The sequence below is a fragment of the Panthera onca genome, chromosome D3 (assembly GCF_046562875.1).
Source record: "Panthera onca isolate mPanOnc1 chromosome D3, mPanOnc1 haplotype 2, whole genome shotgun sequence".
Classification (NCBI taxonomy): domain Eukaryota; kingdom Metazoa; phylum Chordata; class Mammalia; order Carnivora; family Felidae; genus Panthera; species Panthera onca.
In genome coordinates, this window is record NC_138350.1 from 64,013,569 (window position 1) to 64,030,778 (window position 17,210).

The window sequence follows — 17,210 nt, forward strand, 5'->3', positions numbered from 1 at the left end:
GCTGATTTTGAAAGCTGGGATATCAACAGGCATTGCTCTGTAAAGGTACAGCCTGAGCTGGTTTCCTATGCTCTTCCTCCTCCCCTGTGCTCTGCCCTCTTCTTTCCTCCAAATCAGAACCTATGCTAAGACACCTGGCAGCATTTAATTTGTTCACCTGCTGTCATATGTCCTTGAAGAGTATCTGCCTTAGAATAGAAGCAGTTTAGCCCTGTGCCTAGAGAGGCAGGTTGTTTAGTGAAAATCTCTCAAACCTTACGATAAGGTGACCTGGATTCTACACACTATGTTCACAGTTTAACCCTGAACATTTAACATGATTCCTGTTTCTTAAAAGTTACTTGACCTATTTAGGGCTCTTATATATTAAATCAAAGAGTTAATGAAGACTATTGTTTACAACCTCTGTTAATGGTAACATTATACTATTACCTGGAATTTTAATCTGTTATATTTTTCCAAGTCTTGTTTTGTAGAAATAAAATATGGCTATTGATACTTATCCCAATTAGCAATTATCACAACTTTCATTAAAATGGTGCATATAAAACTATAACTCATTCACATAGTGGATAATTAATGTGGAAAGTTTACATGGCATCATTACTAATGAGACTAATGGCCTACAAAGTATAAACCTGGGCGCAGGTTCCTGACATTGACCAATGTATGCTGAGGTCACCTGGCCCAGGTACTTGGCTCCTGCCTTTACACCTAATCCAGAATTCATCCTCACATATCTCCTTTCTTCAAAGCTCCTATTTATATAAAACCTAGCACTCAGTTGTCACCTTTTCTGTCAAACCTGCCCTCTACTTTGTTATAACCTTCATTATAACCCTCAAAATATGCTTTTATTACAGCAGCCCTCCTATTGTAATATAGTTGTTTACATTTTTCTTTATTTCTGGCTGTGGGCTTCTTTAAGAAATAAATTATGCCTTTCTAACTCTTTACTTCTACAACTGTCACCACAGTATGCCATACCTTGCACATAATAGGGCTCAGTAAGCATTTGATCAAGACAGATCACAATGGACCCAACTCCAAAATTGCTGACAACAAAGTCCTATGAGAAGGTAGTATGAAGGAGATTCCCTCTCAGTTCTTGAGAGAACTAGACACACTTGCTTATGACCTAAAAGGAGGAGTTCCCAGAAAGATAACTCCCACAAATCCCCAGTGCCTATTGGAGGAGAAATTGACTCCTTGACATAGGAAACCTATACCAAGAAGGTCTTGAGCTAACATCTATGTTACTGTGAGTCCCTCTCTAACTTGACAACCATGTTTTATCTGGGATGACTCCAAGCACAAAAGTTCTGCCAGCAGAAAGTGGAGCAATTTTGACTGGATTGTGGCACAGAATCTAGAGTCTAGACCCAGCCTTTCATCTTGTGAAAGCTCTACCTCTGAAACAGTTCCTCTGGTCTCTAAGTCCCTGGAACAAGTGAAGAGTAGCATACATTGCCTTCATCAGAAAGTCTAGTTTTAAACATCAGGACAATGGTTGTATCCACCCAAGTGGGAGATTAATGCCAAATTTGCAATGACAGTCCTTAAAACTCACTGTCTCTACCCAACATTATTTTTCAGGATTCTAAAACAAGCCCTACTAGACATACAACATATTGTTGTTTAATAAATACATAGAAGAATGGATATGTAAATATACAGTTCAGCTCCTTCATTATTTAGTTGAGTACCTGAGGTTGTAGGTCATTAAGTGATTCATTTAAAACCAAAGAACTAATAAAAAGGGAACAATACACTCACAAAATATTTAAGGTTGAAGAGGCACTAGGAATTATCCCATGTCACCATTCACTTGAACAAGAACAAGAAAAACTGGAAATTTTTCCCCTAGATTCCTTAATCAGTGGCCACAGTACTTCCAGCTTCTAGTCTGGCATTATTATTCCAAAAACCACCATTTCTGAGATCTGCACTTTTGCATGAACTGAACCTCTCTCTGGCTTCAACCACTAATGGCAAAATTCTAGAGTTGACTGAGATCCTCTTAAAGTCTGGACATAGTGTATTAGAAAATCACTTATAAAGGTTCAGGACATTCCTTCATTCCATAAACAATTATTGTATCCAACTGTTTCCCAGGTGTTCTGTCAAAGTAGAGCTATATTCAAAGTTGAGTATGCTGTTTCCCATCTTAGAGATGCCTAAAATTTCACATAATATACAATATTAACTAGTAACTCTTTTTCCTCATTCCCTAGTTCCCCGTTGGCCACACCCAAGGACTAAGCAGAAGATACATGGATTGCTATGATGGGACCTTATGGCTAAAAAGAAAAAAAGAAAAGAAAAAGAAAAAAGATGCTCAGTTCCAAGTGACTGGCTCCTAAGGGAATTGTTGTAGGGAAAAGGAATGCCAAACCCTCCACTTCTTCAAAGTTCCAAGGAAATCTAAATTGGTTTAGTAGCTTTTGCAACCAGGATGTCAAGTTTTAGAAAGTGTGAGGGACCTATTTCCCTGTCCCTATGGGAGTGGAAGAGTGCTGGACATATCCCTTGAGGTCAGGGGATGTAGGTAAGCAAAAGAACCAACACTTCCCCTTCTCTCGAGGTTTCTGGGAGTGTGAAGCTCCTTGTGTCAGTGGGGCATGCAGGAACTGTGTTGCAGCTGCTAGCATTCAGAGGGTAGGGTATTCATGTACTTGTTCCCCACAGATCTCAGGGAGTCTTGAAGAAGACCATCCTGGTTCTTCTAAGCCCAAGGGAAAGACCACAGAGGTTAGCCAAGCAGAGGAGGTAAAGGAATCACAGAACTGGTGTGGACAAAGAGAAATCCAACCACCTCCTCTGTGTGATTTTTGCTGGGAACCTAGAATAAAATTGAATATTGCCTGAATAAACCACAACAACCATAATTCTTTCTTTCTCTCTTTCCACACGGTCAAAAGCCACACTATGGGGGAAAAAAGGCCCTGTGATCAAAGTATGCCTAAGAGGAGAGAGAAAGAGAAAGGAATGATATATACTAGATACAGGCAGAAGTTTGAAATGACCAATTAGGCAGTCACCAAGATATTAGTAACCACCTTAGACTGCAGAATCCCTGAATTGAATTGACTTCACAAGAAGGAACAGGATAATCTACCTGATACAATTAAACTGAGGTTTCAGAGGTAAAAGAAAATCTGAAGTCATGATAACAAAACAAATGTCATGTATACCCAGGTCTGAATGGTGACTGCTTATAGCTTTTACAGGAAAAATAGAGAAAGAGTCTGAAAGGTAAGCAAAACATAACAGTTTGGAACTTCATGATAATAAAGGAAATGCTTTGGGGAGGGTGATTAACAAGTATCCACGGGAAGGGAGGCAAAGTGAGGAAAAGTTGATTAAAGAAGTCATTTGAGCAAACCCTTGAAGACAGAATAGGATTTCACCTTCCACAAGTAAGGTTTACTTTTCCAGAAAGTGGCTGGTTATATTGGAACACAAGGTCTCTATATAAGGCTAGAGTAGATGAAGCCAGAGAGCAAGGGCCACTAGATTCTGAAGGGTAGCAAAGCAGGCCAAGGAGCTGGGATGCTTACCCTAAGGAAGAGGGAGGCACCGGAATGTCTGCTGAAACCACAGGTCTGCAGGCTGTGTTGACTCACTCATGTGCATTCCTAGTCCAGGGCTCATCACACAAAAAACAGTGAATGAAATCTCCCCACATAATAATAGCAGAATTTCCTGAGTGTGGGCCTGCCATGTGCCCAGCAATTCTCCAAGTACTTTATATATAATTTCACTTCTCATCAACCTCACAGGAAGGTGCTAGTATGATCTGTTTGCGTTTCTTTGCAGTAAAGAAGATTAAATAATTTAAATTCAGAGTTTGTAAGGAACATCTGGATTGGAACCCAGGATGGAGGGTTTTTTTTTATTTTTTTTAAGTTTATTTATTTATTTTGAGAGAGAGAGAGAAAGAGAACTCGCACAGGGGAAGGGGAGAGAGGGAGAAAGAGAATCCCAAGCAGGCTTTGCGCCATCAGCACAGAGCCTAGTGTAGGGCTTGAACCCACGAACTATGAAATCATGCCCTGAGCCAAAACCAAGAGTCAGACACTTAACCAACTGAGCCACCCAGGTACCCCAGTGTCTATATTCTTAACTATTAATAACATTCAAATTGATAAATGGACTTATTATAGGTCAATTGTGAGGATGGATGGGTGAATGTTTCCTTCAGAAAGTATAGTGGAGTCTTTCCACTCTTTTTTGCCTCTGTTGTTCACATCCCACTCAGTTTCTGCTTTTATTTAGATCCTGACCTCTTGATTTTGTCCAGACCTTACACAAGACTTTGCGCCTCTTGCTTCCAACTTGGATCCTTGACTCTAATGATCTGAAGTATGGTCAGTTTTTTGGCCCACAACATGTAATGTAGGGAGAAATACCTTGTTTAGGAAAGAGTCTTCTAGTGGCTCTCAAATTACCCCTCACTGTATTTGGAAAAAGCTTTGCCAAGATCATGTCTGTGAGAGTATTTAGCGAAATACAATGTGTTAGTAGTTAACAAACAAATTTTTAAAACTAAATGCCACATGGGCATATTTCTGGTTATTTGCACTACTTGGGTCTGAGTCACAGTGAATCCTCAAGCAGGTTCCTCCCTCCAAGGATGGTCCAAGACCAGCTCATTAAAAATGTAGATTTCTGGAAATCATTGATAATTCCCGAGTCAGTAAAAGTGGACTCAGTCATAGATTTCTTAATGAGTTCCCCCCAAAATCTCACACGAAAATCTCACCATAAAATGTGTCTAACATCATGATCCAGTGTAAATATTCACACCAGTATCCTTACCTGAAGCTGAAATTTCATGAAATGTTACTTGCCTTACTATATGTAATTTTACTTTTTATATTCTATTTTATGAGGTTTCTTTTTGCATATTTTAAATCACAATTCACAGTTTGAAAAACACAGATCTAAATGATGACACTATGCAGAAAAAGTTACTTTGCCATGGTTTCCTTCCCAGTTCTGTACCATCCCCAGGTGGTGTCTTCTGGGCCTGTCTTCATCCAAATGTCCTATTCAAGACCATTCCATCACCCCTCCTCTATCAAAATTTACTTTCCCTTTTATTCCTCAGCTCTAGTTTCATAAAGTCCTTTATATGAAAGTAAGCTAGTCTGAACAAGTTATCTGAGCTACAGTGCTACCTTATTAACATTTGCAATTAAATCCAGAGAAATATCTACGTATTAATCTAGAAATCAGGTAACTATTCTTTTAGGAAGAATGTTATGCTCCAATTTTCTCCATATATACACACACAGTACAACCTACAAACAGGATCTCTGGTGTCTGGTATAGAAGTGACCTATTTGACCTTCACCATGCCCTACTTATCCCACACCCTAGCTTGGGCAAGTCGCTAATCTATCAGTCTAGGTTCTTCATCTGTACATAGGAAGATAATAAAACCCTGACATTGCTGCTTTGAAGATTAAATGAAATAAGATGCTCATGATAGTGGAAGAACAGACCACACTCTGTGTGGTAATTGACCCCTTTCCCACTGTTCCCATCCCCTCTCTTCCTGCATCCTCTCATATGCTTTTGTCTTTCTTTTGCTTCATTTCCCATCCCACCTCCAACCTTCCAGCATGCATATTTAGTTTTTCAAGACATATTTGATTTGCCTTTTGTCTTGCGTGTTACTCTCAGGGTCCCTCCCCCACTTCCTTCCTGTGTCCCCAGAAGCCACGCTGCACTCCATTCATTCTCGCCTTAATTGGAAAGGGCATAGATCCATGCTTTCTTTCTCCGAGATTACCTCTGTGCTATCCAGTTGTCATCTCGAAAAAATCTGACAATATAATTCAGAATAGGGACCTTTGGGGCTGTTGCTTTTTCTTAAGGAACTACATATCTAGAGACATAAAGGACTGTCTGATCCCTCAATGGCAGAATTTTGGGCAGCAGCAGGTCAGTGGTGGAATTTGGAGAGAAAGAGGACTATAGGGTGGCTTAACAGTTGCCTCTCAACCATCTTGCCCAGGCCTGGTTGATTCTGGCTCCTTTGTAGTTTCTTATATTAATAAGCCGCCTTTGTGAGGATCAGCTTAGAAGGAAGATGACAAATTGCTATCTTTCTCTGGTTTCACTTGTTGTCAAGAGTCCCTTGGTCCATGACTGCTTAGCAGAGACTGCAGTGCATGAAAGATAGTTAGAGCTGGATAGCCAGGCCAGCCTTGCTGAGGAGCACATCAGTCCATGCAGATACCCGCCTTTGAGGTACTAGTCATTGCTTCCCCTCCCCAAGAAATAGCTCCACCCTCTGCCAGGCCCAGGGCTTCATATCCTGAACACAGCAAAGGCTTTTTCGTAAGTACTCCTGGGAAGTAGAGGATAGAAAGGAACACAAAATAGGTGCCAGAGTTAGCTTTTGCAGCTTATTCATTCTATCCATCTTCAAATATTTACTGACCAACTGCTGTATTACTGTGGTTAACCAGAAGAGAAAAGACAAAACATTGACTGAAGTAAGGAGCAGGAACTGCAATTCTAGCATGTAAGGAGGGAAACAAAATTCATTTGTGTAGACCAGCCCTACAACCCTGGAGGAAGATGACTTATTACAGATGTGACTTTGCCAGCTTTACTACAAACATCTTGACTATGTGTATATTCTGGGAATGAGAAGTAAAGACTTGAGCTAATAATAAATCAGTTTTATCCATGTTTTTAGCCCAAGCTGACTTCTTTCCAAATAGACAGTAAATTCTCTGAGTTTCATGACTCAAGATTTGAGATCACTCGCTGGGCTGCAGTAGGCAATTCTGAAACTTTCTATCAATGTGATGGGGTCCCCACGGGTGCTGTGCTACTCCAGGGTGACTTCAGCTGCCTGTTGAGACTCCCAGACAGACTCATCCAAATAGATAGAGGCATATACTGCTTAAAGGCTAGATGAGGGAGGAGAGGAGAAGACCATGTAAAGGTGAAGACAAAGACTGGAGTGATGTAGCTTTAAGCCATAAAACACCCATAGCCACTAGAAGTCAGAGGAGGCAAGGAATGATTCTACCCTACTCCCACCCCAGAGCCATCAGAAGGAAGGCAAGCTTGCGAACACCTTTATGTTGGACTTATGGTCTCCAGAACTATGTAGGAAACGGTATGATTGTGAAGCAGCTAGCATATCTCCCTGGAACATCTGGAGATGCATCTAGTATATTTTGGAATGCCACTGCTACTGACCCCTGCCAACAGCCCTAGATATAATAGTTTTCTAGACTCAAAGAGATCAGTTGTTTCCCATATGGAATGTCCAACAAAGAATTTTGAAATGACCACTGTGGCACTTTGTATGAAAATAGAAACAAAAGTAACAGCATTGGCAAAAATCAATCTTCCTGAGGACACCTGGGTGGCTCAGTCAGCTAAACGTCTGACTTCGGCCCAGGTCATGATTTCATGGTTCATGAGTTCGAGCCCCACATTGGGCTCTGTGCTGACACCCATGGAGCCTGGAGCCCATTTTGAGTTCTGTGTCTCTCCTTCTCTCTCTGCCCCTCCCAACACCTGCTCACACTCTGTCTCTTTCCCTCTCTCTTTCTCTCAAAAAAAAAAAAAACAAAAACCCAAGCTTCCTAAAAAACCACACTTGCAACAAAGGGTCTTCTTTTAGAGGCAAAGCAGGTATTCAATAGGAGCTGAAGCTACCACTTCAGTCCAAGCCACTGAGATACCTTAAACCTTGGCCCCAAATGTCCTTAAGACAGAAGACACATCTCTCCTATTTGACAAAACAAATATATTTTTAAAGAAAATTTGGGAAGTAAGAGAGACCATACTACATGCACAAAGGAAGACTTTCTGCCTGAGTGGAAGATACACATCCCATAATACAGAGCAGAAAACAGAGCTGATGGTGATCTGTGGGACATGGAACACTTGGAACCTGATAGTGGGGCTGGATAGAAGATACAGGCTCACAGGAAGGCAAGGAAGAAGGACACCTGGAACACAGTTGCTAGGAGACAGACACTGATCCAGTTTGATTCAGGGAAACTTGCTGACTTTCCTTTTTCTCCTGAAACAAATCCACTGTAACAAACAACTCATCTTTTGTCTTAGTTCCTTTTTTTTTTATTAGTCTGTCTCTTCTGGGGGCAGAAACATGAAGGTCTTGGTCCCCCATCCTGGGAAGAGTGGCTTATCATTTCTGTAGTGAAAAGATCACCAATCCTACATATTCTTCTGGATTGGAGTTTCTCAGGGTCATTTTTTCATATTTGGAACTAAGCTCCTGTCTCCTCAATGGGATATGAACCTTAGATCTTATGCTCTGGCCACCCCTGTTGCTCCTGTCATCCAGGTAGATGTAGTGCCCCTGTGAAGCTGTCCTATCTCCTCCTCACATGTTCTGGGCCTAGGGCTCTAAGCCCTCAAAAGACAAACTCTCTGAGTCAAGAAACTCTTCAACATCACCATGAGCCTGTCTCTGTTTTTCTCCCACCAATTAGACCTTTGACTCTCTACCAAAATAGTCTTTCATATATGAACCCCCTAGATCTTGCCCTTCCAGCATTCTTGGTAATGCAGGGCATTCTTCAGTGTCTGGACCCCCTAGAATACTCAAGTCTCCATTTTGAGTTTGGGAACTTTTCAAGATCACTGGCTCTCAGAATATTTTTGTTTGTAAGCAGTAGATTCCCATTGATGGTTTAATTGTACAAATGCTCTGGTTTGTCTTCAGTACTCCAGAAGGTATGAAGTGTCCTGCTCTCTAGAAAGTAATTCTAAGCCTTTTCTAGAATCCAGTTCATAGCCCTGCTTTAGTTGTTTTAGAAATGATCCCAGATTTCTTGTTTCTTCAACCACATCTGGATGTCTACTTTCTCATGACTCATATCTTAGGTGCTCTTGGACAGTAAGTTAAAGCATAAACAAATGACTAGCCTTCACATACCTAGTTGTAAAGTATCCTCAGAGAAAGGTCTGCAAACAATGAAGGGAAAGACACTCTATGGAGAACAGTGTGAGATGGTGGAATGGACAATCTCTTGTTAGATAACTGCCTCCATTAAAAAGCTGAAGTACACAGGCATGAGTTTCTCAGGACTTGGAATGTTGGAGAAGAGGCCAACCCACAGGGACACTCTGGAGATGAGCTCTCTGCGACAGCATTCAATAAAAGGGGAAGCAATTCAGATTGAACCAACATTAAGATGATATATGTCATGGTGAAGTAGAGAGGTAGGTAGCAAAAAATGGCGGGCAAATGATTTAGTGGCGTCCATAAGTGGATCTAGTATGGTGAGAGGGCATGAGATTAGGTAAGGACATATCCTCCCCCATACCCAAATCTACCATGATCCTGAAATAATGACTTTCAACTTTGAATTCATGGAACTCTGTGTTCATTACATGTTATTCATTTAAAAAGGGTAAAAGCATTTTCTATCATTTTTTTAAAAACTCAAAAAGAAGGGCTTCCTGTTTGTGATTTTCCAAATATTTCCCAGTCAGTAACGCTCTGCTGAGGACAGGTACAAAATCTCTGACTTTAGATGAGCATATGCTTTGTCAGATAGATTCTGCTCCTTGAGACCAGAGCTCAGCTTTAGCATCTGATCAAAGGCTTTCAGAGACTCAGGCTTGCTCTAAGAATCATTTCTAAGAATGAGTATTGGCCCAGAAACATGGGATAGGGGAAGGAGAATGATGAACGCTTATTATATGACTCTGTTCCACTAGACAGATCTTATGCTGTCTTAATAATCCAGTCCAGGGGCAGAGAATCATAATATCTGAGATTTTACCCTGGAGTTCTCCACCACCCCCAGACAGATTTATTTGTGAACTTTGGATAAAACAATCTTCCCTTATCACCCTATTCTTCTAAAAGGAAAATGTTCTCATGTTTCCTGAGAGGGTCCATCTCAGATATCTCAGATACCTATATAAACATAATTGATTTGGTAAAGTGGGAAGAGGAATGGGGAAAACATGAGTCCATCCACCCTGGGTGTTGGATCTAGGGTTCTGTTACTTTAGTTCTGCCTGTTTTTTTCCACAAATTGGTTCATCTGTTGGGAGTACGGAAAAATAAGGAATTTCCTCATAGATACAAAATGTATATATTAGTTAAAATGACCCAGGAATTTGAGCTTTGGGGGCGGAGGCACTGTGGCTGTTCAGGAGATAGAAATCTGTCTCAAACTTTTACATGGCACTGCTCCCTCAAGCAGCAATAAGCATGAACTCTGGTCCGGGTCTATGTCACAGAGCCAACAGATAGTCACAAATGACTTTTTTTTTTACTTTTTTTTTCAATATATGAAGTTTATTGTCAAATTGGTTTCCATACAACACCCAATGCTCATCCCAAAAGGTGCCCTCCTCAATACCCATCACCCACTCTCCCCTCCCTCCCACCCCCCATCAACCCTCAGTTTGTTCTCAGTTTTTAAGAGTCTCTTATGCTTTGGCTCTCTTCCACTCTAACCTCTTTTTTTCCTTCCCCTCCCCCATGGGTTTCTGTTAAGTTTCTCAGGATCCACATAAGAGTGAAACCATATGGTATCTGTCTTTCTCTGTAGGACTTATTTCACTTAGCATCACACTCTCCAGTTCCATCCATGTTGCTACAAAGGGAGTACTGATGCATAGGGGCACTTATACCCCAATGTTTTTTTACTTTTTCAAATCTTTTTAATTTTTTAATATGAAATTTATTGTCAAATTGGTTTCCATACAACACCCAGTGCTCATCCCAACAGGTGCCCTCCTCAATGCCCATCACCCACTTTCCCCTCCCTCCCAACCCCCATCAATACTCAGTTTATTCCAGTTTTTAAGAGTCTTTTATGGTTTTCCTCTCTCCCTAAGTTTTTTTCCCCCTTCCCCTCCCCCATGGGTTTCTGTTAAGTTTCTCAGGATCCACATAAGAGTGAAAACATATGGTATCTGTCTTTCTCTGTATGACTTATTTCACTTAGCATAACACTCTCCAGCTCCATCCACGTTGCTACAAAAGGCCATATTTCATTCTTTCTCATTGCCAAGTAGTATTCCATTGTGTATATAAACCACAATTTCTTTATCCATTCATCAGTTGATGGACATTTAGGCTCTTCCCATAATTTGGCTATTGTTGAAAGTGCTTCTATAAACGTTGGGATACAAGTGCCCCTATGCATCAGCACTCCTGTATCCCTGTATCCTGCATACTCCTATATCGTGTATCGCTTGGGATACAAATGACTCTCAAGGATGAAAGAGGGAACAGGAAGTGGGAGGTAAACTTCCATCCTCTCCCCATTACCCAGATCCAACAGTACATCATGGACTACTAAATCCCTCCACCTTTCTCTGCATCTTGTTATTTTCCAACTCCAAATTTATAGCATGTGTGACATATATGCATACACACACACACACACACACACACACACACACACACACACACACAAATTTTCTACTTATTCCCAAATCAAGATATGAATCAAGTCAATTTTTACTCCTTTGCGTTCTTAGATTTGACACCATCAATTTCACAGCCCTGAAAATTTGAAGTTTTCCCAGGAATTCTTAGGACTTTATACTTTCAGGATTTCTTCTGTCTCTAGCTCCAGCACCCAAACATAATCTGGTTTTGCACTATCAACCCAAACAGCTACTCCACTTTCACAAAATACATGAATAAGCAATGTAACCTTTAATAAAGTTACTTTAAGAATGACAAAGCCATCTGGGTGGCTTAGTTGGTTAGATATCTGACTTTGGCTTAGTTCATGACCTCTTGGTTTGTGAGTTCAAGTCCCCCATCAGGTTCTGAGCTGACAGCTCAGAGCCGGGAGCCTGTTTCACACTCCCTCTCTGCCCCTCCCCTGCTTACACACTCTCTCTCTCTCCCTCTTAAAGATAAACATTAAAAAAATTTTAAAGAGTGACAAAGTGGGAGTGAAGTATTAACACATTGCATGGAAAATAATGTAATAGTCTAATATTGATAATTAAATAATTAAATTGATAATTAAATAATTAAATTGATAATTAAATAATATTTGTCTATTAAATCTCTTTGAGGATGTTCCATCCCCAAGGCATCTCAAAAGTCTCATGCCCATGCAATGCCCCACTTGCTGGTCCCTATCTCCCAGGCTCCCACCCTCCAACATAATTTCAGCCATAATTATAAAGCAATTTAACTTCCCCAAGTGCCTACCCCAACCTGCCCATCTAAATCCAGATGGATCTGGAGTCTTGGTGAGGTCTTTTCTTTAAGAGAAGTTGGAATTCTAAAAAGCAATACATTTGCTTTTTTTGAATTACACTTGTTACTTATCTGTAAAGAATTTTCTGATTTTTACCTTTTACTTTATAAATTTTCACCAACATTCCTATTGACCTCTCAATAACTCTTAAAAATAATTAATGTGGTTTTAACACACACACACACACACACACACACACACACACACACACACAGATTTAGATACATATATATAGGTTTTTCAGATTTATCTTCCCATGTTTAGAGGGCATACTGCAGAGTTTTAATACTGATGGCTTTACCAGTAAGAGTATAAACTATACAAATCAAGCACTGTATAATTTCTTTACTTAATTTCCTCAAGCCCCCTCATTTCTAATGAATCAGCACTGACCATGGGCACCCAAACTAGTTTTTGTAGGATGAACATTCATGCAGCCTTCTAAGGTGGAGAAGACACCTTAGAAAGAAGAATTAGAGGGGCGCCTGGGTGGCTCAGTCGGTTAAATGTCCGACTTCGGCTCAGGTCATGATCTCGCGGTCCATGAGTTCGAGCCCCGCGTCGGGCTCTGGGCTGATGGCTCAGAGCCTGGAGCCTGCTTCTGATTCTGTGTCTCTCTCTCTCTCTGCCCCTCCCCCGTTCATGCTCTGTCTCTCTCTGTCTCAAAAATAAATTTAAAAAAAAAAAAAAAAAGAAAGAAGAATTAGAAGAGAAACTAGCCCATCAGAGAGAAAAAAACATAACAAACAGCAATAATAGTTAAAGTAGTTTGGTACCAATACAGGCAAAAAAGAAAAATAAATGAAACAGAATAGAGTTCAGAAATTAACTTAAAAGCCAATGGTAATTTTGTCTGCTATAAGAGGTATTTCAAATAATTGTGGTATAATTTGTAGTCAATATTTGGTTGAGACAAATGGGTAGCTTTGGATAAATGATGGAATGATAGGAAATTGGAAATTAAGATATTTTATTTAGGAACACCAGGGCACTGGGGCACCTGGGTGGCCAGTTGGTTAAACATATGACTTCAGCTTAGGCCGTGATCTCATGGTTCATGAGTCTCAGCCCTGCATCAGGTTTTCTGCTGTCAGTGCAGAGTTGGCTTTGGATCCTCTGCCCTCCCCTGCCCCTCCCCTGCTCATGTTCTCTCTCTCAAAAATGAACATTTAGGAACACCAGGGAACTGACCTTGTTCCCCCCCACACACACACACAAAAAGATAATATAGGTCTGATGACATAGAGCTTATCCAGGAGAAATGGATGTGTTTATATATTTTCACAAATAGAAATGCCTAATTGTGTGTGTATATGTTTGTGTGTGTGCATATGTATTTTTCTGGGGGGGGGGGATCATAAAGCAGCAGGTCGTAAAGGGCTGTGACATAACAGTCTCTAAGTATTCTAGATACACCAGGCCCTGCTGATGTGAGGAGTAAATCACCCATAGCACCTTGGCATCATTCAAGACTCTGAAGGCCAAGTGAAACTCCTATATGCTGTACTATGCCTTCTGAGCTGGGTGGCCACCTCTCTTCTGAAAATATTGTGTGGGCTTTTTTGTTTATGTACTATTTCTTCCCATTAATCTCTGGTCCATCTGACAAGCTGTAGGACCCATCTAATGAAAACTATAATTCACTATATAGTTTTCTATTTTATGCCTTCCATAAGCTAAGTATTCATAAAATCAAAGATGTAAATATAAAGAAAATGATAAAAAGTATGACAGACTTTATTTCTTAATAAGGTCAGAGGTGAATTTTTTTTATAAGCATGTCTCAAAAGCTGTTGGAGAAGACAGCAGAATAGAAAAACCTGAGTTCACCTCCTCCCACAGACATATCAAGGCAACAGCTACCTATGATGCAAGTGACTCTGAAAACAATCTGAAGATCAGTGGAACAGATCTTTCATAGCCAAAGACATAAAGAAGCCACAATGAGAAGGACAGAAGGGGCAGAGATGTAGTCAGGAATCAAACCCTAGCAGAGTGACCCACAATGGGAGAGAGATCATGCACAGAGATACTCCCCGAGGAGCAAGGGGATCAAGCCCCACTCTGGGCACAACTTGCCTTGGGGACCTACATCAGGAAGATAAGCCCTCATAATGTCTAGGCTTTGAAAATCAGCAGGGCTTAACTCTGCAAGAGCCAAAGGACTATAGGAAACTGAGACTCCACTCTTAAAGGACCAGGGAGCTATATCATTCAGGGTTTGAGACACAGCAGGAATCAGCAGTTTGAAAAGCTCCTGGAAAAATAATGGCATCCTAAAGATGTCCATATTCTAATTCCCCAAACCTGTGAATACATTCATTGCTTTACATGGTAAAGAGATTTTGCAGAGATTGAGGATCTTACATAAAAAGATTATCCTGCATTATCTGGGTGGGCCCAATGTATTCACAAGGGTCCTTGTAAGTTAAAGAGTGAGGTAAAAGTTCCAGAGTCAGAGAAGCAGATGTGATGGTAGAGGCAGGGGTCAGAATGATGAGGCCCTGAACCAGGGAATGCTGGCAGTCTTTAAAAGCTAGAAAAGGCAAAGGAACAAATTCTTCCCTATGCTGTCCAAAAGACATGCAACCTGCCTGATTATTTTTAGACTTCTGACCTCCAAAACTGTAAGAAAATAAATATGAGAAGGAAGGAAGGAAGGAAGGAAGGAAGGAAGGAAGGAAGGAAGGAAAACATAGCACCTGAGTTATATGTGAAAATTTATTGACTAATTTTAGGGCATGTTCCAGAGGGGCATGAATCTGTGGGAGCTTTCTCTAAGAACAGAAGTGCCAATGGGTGCCATTTAACTTTCCCTCCTTTGACTGGCTGAACACTTGTGGGAGCCACTTGTGACACTATCTACTTTGCCAACACTGCTTGCCTTTCCCTGGCATTCCCACACACACCCACCTGCCCAACCTGCCTACCTTAGGGGGTTTCCCTACAAACCAGCTCCCTCCCTGCCACACCCAGAGGGTAGCCTTGGTCAGGACTAACATCCTCCTAAAGCAACTATCTTTCCACCACACCTGGCAGGTAACCTTTGTCAACACCAATGCCCCTTCAGGGTAGCTCTTGCCCTGGGGGTGGGGTGGGGCAGCTCTGCCCATCAGCATGCTCACAGCAGTTATGCTGGGCCTCTGAGCCAGCCAGGCTGGGAGCTAACCCCACGTACCAGCAAGCCCTTGGCAGTTATAGCCATGCTGCTCAGCCAGCCATTCCAGGGGCCACCACTGTTTACCCGTACACCCACAGCAATCATGGCTGATTATTACAGCCAACTGGTTTGGGGGCCAGACCTGCCCACAGGCACTATAGTGAGGCAACTCAGTCAAATGTGCCAGGGGCCATCCCTGCCCCAGTGTTCTTGTACTAGTCATGGTTGGTCATTGCTCACAACCAGGCTGAGAGCCACCCCACCCACTAGTGTGCCTGAAGCAGTCACAGCCTAGTCACAATAGGAGGGTGTATCCCTGGAGTGCCTGGTTCCGGTGACTAGGGGAGATTGCACAGTTGGGCCCCACAGGATTCCTTCTACATAAGGCCCTTACTTTCAAGACCAGGAGACATAGTTGACCTACCTAAAAATAGAAACAAACACAGAGGATAAGGCAAATTGATAAGAGGAATATGTTCCAAATGAAAGAATAAGACAAACCCTGAGAAAAGAACTAAACGAAACAGAGATACACAATCTATCTGGTAAAGAGTTCAAAATAATGGTCATAGGGATGCTCACCAAGACCTAGGAGAAGAGTAAATGAACAAAGTGAGAAATATATATATATATATATATATATATATATATATATATATACACATATATACACACATACATATACATATATATACAAAATACATATACATACATATACATATATATACATATACATGTGTGTGTATGTATATATATATATATATATATATATATATATAACCAATCAGAACTGAAGAATACAATAATTGAAATGAAAAATACTCTAGAGGGAATCAATAGCTGATTAGATGGTGCAGAAAAACAGATCAGCAGTCTGGAAGACAAGGTAATAGAAAGCACCCAAGATTAACTGCAAAAAAAGAAGAGAATGTAAAAAATGAGAATAGTCTAAGGGACCTCTGAGACCGTGTCAGTCATACTACATTTAAATAAGGCAGTCCCAGAAGGAGAAGTTCCCAGAAGGAGAAGAGAGAGAGAAAGGGTCAAAAAACTTACTTGAAGAAATAATAGATGAAAACTTCTGTAACATGGAGTGCCTACAAGAGACTCACTTTAGATCTAAAGACACATACAGATATGAACAGACCTATTACTAGTAACAAATTTGAATCAGCAATCAAAAAAAGAAAACCAACATACAAAAGTTCAGGACTAGATGACTTCATGGGAAAAATCTACCAAATAAATCATACCATATAAAGGCCAGTTAATAACTATTCTCCTCAAACTATTCCAAAGAATAGAAGAGGAAGCAATGCTTCCAATTATAAGAGGCCAGCTCACCCTGATACCAAAATCAGACAAAGATACTTTAAAAAAAAGGAAAATTACAGACGAATATCCTTGATAAATGTAGACACAGTATCTCCAACAAAATATTAGCAAACTAAATTCAAAAATACATTAAAATGACCATTCACCACAATCAAGTGGGATTTATTCCAGGGATGGAAGGTTGGTCAATATCTGTAAATCAATCAACCTGACATACCACATTAACAAAATGAAGAATAGAAATCAGATAATCATCTCAGTAGATGCAGAAAAACTATTTGACAAAATTCAGCACCTGTCATGATAAAACTCTCAACAGAATGGGCACAGAAGAAATATACCTCAATGTAACAAAGGCTATATATGACAAGCCTACAGCTAACATCACACTCAAGGTGAAAAACTAAAAGTTTTCATCTAAGATCAACAACAAAAGAAGGATGTCCACCTCACTACTTTTATTG

The 17,210-nt window shown here is 40.6% G+C and overlaps 1 pseudogene; it reads right to left on the bottom strand.

The window, feature by feature from the left end:
• Positions 1-15,516, bottom strand: part of LOC132665116 (heterogeneous nuclear ribonucleoprotein A1-like) — a 41,030-nt pseudogene extending 25,514 nt beyond the window's left edge.
• Positions 15,517-17,210: the final 1,694 nt, after the last annotated feature.